The 3,014-nt window shown below is 43.4% G+C and overlaps 1 long non-coding RNA gene across 1 annotated transcript; it reads left to right on the top strand.

Moving 5' to 3' along the window:
- Nucleotides 1-222: 222 nt before the first annotated feature.
- LOC113141948 (uncharacterized) lies at nt 223-1,665 on the top strand. The gene is made up of 3 exons (XR_003296880.1): nt 223-377; nt 576-650; nt 1,470-1,665. It is a non-coding gene; the product is annotated as an uncharacterized LOC113141948 (long non-coding RNA).
- The last annotated feature ends 1,349 nt before the right edge of the window (nt 1,666-3,014 follow it).

The following is a 3,014-nucleotide window of genomic DNA, read 5'->3' as shown; positions in this document are numbered from 1 at the left end:
TGGATGTGTGTGGGCTGATGTTAACAGGTTCCTGCTCTGATCGGCGTCGTCGTTCTCTCAACTTTACAATCAGCAGCTTCATTCATGTTCAATGTGTTGGAGAAGATCAGAAGAAGAAGAAACTCCAGTTTCTGTTTCATCTCATTTTTCACTGAGCAGCTAAATCACTGAAGCTTTGTCCTTTGATGGTTTTCATCATTATTTCTGCTTCGTTTTAGGGGAACCAGCCACTGCACCTGCACCAACTACTGCACCTCCTCCTCCTCCTCCTCCTCCTCTTCTCTATGTGTTGTTGCCTGTAGCATCAGTCTGTGGTCTGGTTCTCCTGGTGTTACCGGTTCTCCTGGTGAGACGACATGTTCAGAGGAAACCTAAAGGTCAGACACAAACTTCTGGATTTTCCACTGAAGCTTTTGTTTTTCAAAATAAAACATGGACGTTGTGTTTAACATGTTATTTATGTTCCTCAGGTTTATGGTTCTTCCTGACTGTGTATGAATTTTTCCACTGAGCTCAAATGTCCATAACAATGTTAGTGAGTAGATGATGATGTGGATCATTGTGGTTGGTTGCAGCTGGAGAAGATCAGATCAGTGACGTCCGAACGTGTCAGACACGTCAACAACAGCAGCCCGTCAGGAGGATCACAGGTGAGTCTGTATTTGTGTGTGTGGCTTTGGATCTTATCAGAACCTGGTTCGGTCTTGAAGTATCACAGTGAGTCCAGACCCCAGGACTCCCCAGCAGGATGGATTATACAGTGGATTGTTAGGACGTAATAAAACTGTGGCGGTGAAATGTGTCGTATTTAAAGCAAAGACATTGGACTCATTTGATTTGACGCTTTACGACCTTGACTGATGCTTTAACATCAGTGTTGTGATGTTTGTGAACCAGCCTGGAGCTTCTCTTCAAACCTGTTGTTCTGTTCTGGTCTCACTCTGGTTTCTGACCATAGCATGTTCCACTGTGGGGGATGATTCTGTGAACATGGTGTGACAACAGGTTTTTGTTTTGAATCATGTGGTGAAAAGTGTCAGTTTATTTTAACTCCAGTGAGCAGCTCTGTGGTCGTACAGTTTCCTGTTTCTGTTCAGTTCCCTCCACCTCTGGTTGGTCTCACTGTGTTTCAGCAGAGGTGTGAAGAACAAACAAATACTTAAACCCTGCTGCCATTTATGAAGTAGTACTGCATCTCTTTATATCTGTACCTGAGAAATAACTTTATAATTATACGTATATTAGTAGTACTATTACTGCAGTATTCTCAATATACTGTGCTAATACCAACAGTAGTACTGACAGCAACAGGAAACCAGTTTGTTAAAGGAGCCTCTGGCCCATAGACCAGACCCAGATACACTCAACACATGAATGAAGGTGAGGACACATTAGGACTCTGTCTCTGATGGTGGATATGGATTGAACTGTGTGTGTGTGTGTGTGTGTGTGTGTGTGTGTGTGTTCAGAGTTTCAGACAGAGGTCATCTACTCGCCACTGAGGTAGACCTTCACACCTTCAGACCAGTCCACCCACTGACGTCCTGCTGGTCTGTAACTGGTGCCCAGAGACTCTCACACCAGACTCCATTCATTTTTTCCAACATTTTACAGGTTGTGTGTTTTGTTGTTGTTTTCTCTTATTTTTGGAAACGTTTAGATGCATTTTTCAGCACAAACCACTGGAACTAAAAACTAAAACCAAAGATTAAAGAAACTGTTAAAGTATTTTTAAGTCCCTCAGCCTCTTTCAGTTTTAGTTTAGTGCACGACAACATCAAGTTACTTGTTTTGTCAGACTTTGATTCATATGAGCCTGTTTAACAGAATCTGATGATAAAATCCAGCTGTTTTGTGGGTAATGTCCTCAGGGACTTTACTGTTATTTATATTTTATTGATGGTTTTTGGACCATGTTCTTGTTGCTACAGCAGCGATCTGGTTTCTCTGCAGGATCATTAAACTTTGGTCTGGTTTTGTTGTTGTTCTCGTGTGGTTCTGTGGGTTTCATAAAGGCGTCAGATGGAAAATTTGACTTGTACCTGTTTGGTTGTGTCTAACTGATCCACACCTCTCTGCTGTGGACAGACATAAAACAACCTCAGACTATCTGAACCATCTTCTGGGTGTGTTTCTACATTTCAGTCATTCCATCTTTTCATAACCAGACAGTCCAGTCTCCTGTGCCAATGTGTCTGTACTGTGTTGTTTTGTTGAGGGAGTTCCTGATCCAGCTTTAAGAGAGAAGACATTGACCTACAGACAACACTCTCACATTTCCAGACATCCCAGTCCTTGTGGACCCAGGAATCTTGGGATAGTAGGAAAGTTTTCCCTGTTCCAGTTTTGTGTGTTGCTTTAGCATCAGGGGGCAGCAAAATCTGTGTTGACTGGAAAAGACAAGATCAAACTGAATGTGTTTTTTTAGGTCCACAGCCTTTATGGCTCAGCTGAGTTGAAGACTCTGATCCCACTGAATCACAGAAATCAAACATGGCTCATTTCACATCCTTCTGCTGCTGCCTGGACCTGACCTGGACCACAGCTTCCCTGGCTCCGCCCACACTGAAGGTGAGGGCTGGCTGCAGGTCACAACTACCTGTCTCACCTGGGCCCTGAGGCCCCCTTGTGGCCAAAGTCTGTATTGGAGCCCAAACACATACTGAAAGAAAATGCAGCCTAAGAAGCAGCAGGGGGCAGCACAGACGCTTCAGATGAGATTTGTTTCTTTAAGGTCCCAGAAGGAGAAAATGAGAAATGTGAAGTTTCCAGAACAACCAGCTCCATCATCACAGACACTCCACTCACAGCAGCTCCAGGAAAAGTCACAGACTGAACAACAGACAGTTCACTTTGTTGGTCTGCACAGAAACTGGCTCAGTTTGGACTCACTCCAGGTCCAACTGGGATTTGACTAAATGCAAAACATTTTCAAATATATAAAACATGTAAGTTTCACTTTCACAGACGTTTCAGGGAACAGAGATTCTGATGGACTGTAACTACACAAAGAT

This window comes from Mastacembelus armatus, chromosome 18, assembly GCF_900324485.2.
Source record: "Mastacembelus armatus chromosome 18, fMasArm1.2, whole genome shotgun sequence".
Taxonomy (NCBI): domain Eukaryota; kingdom Metazoa; phylum Chordata; class Actinopteri; order Synbranchiformes; family Mastacembelidae; genus Mastacembelus; species Mastacembelus armatus.
This window is presented reverse-complemented; position numbering and strand designations above follow the sequence as displayed.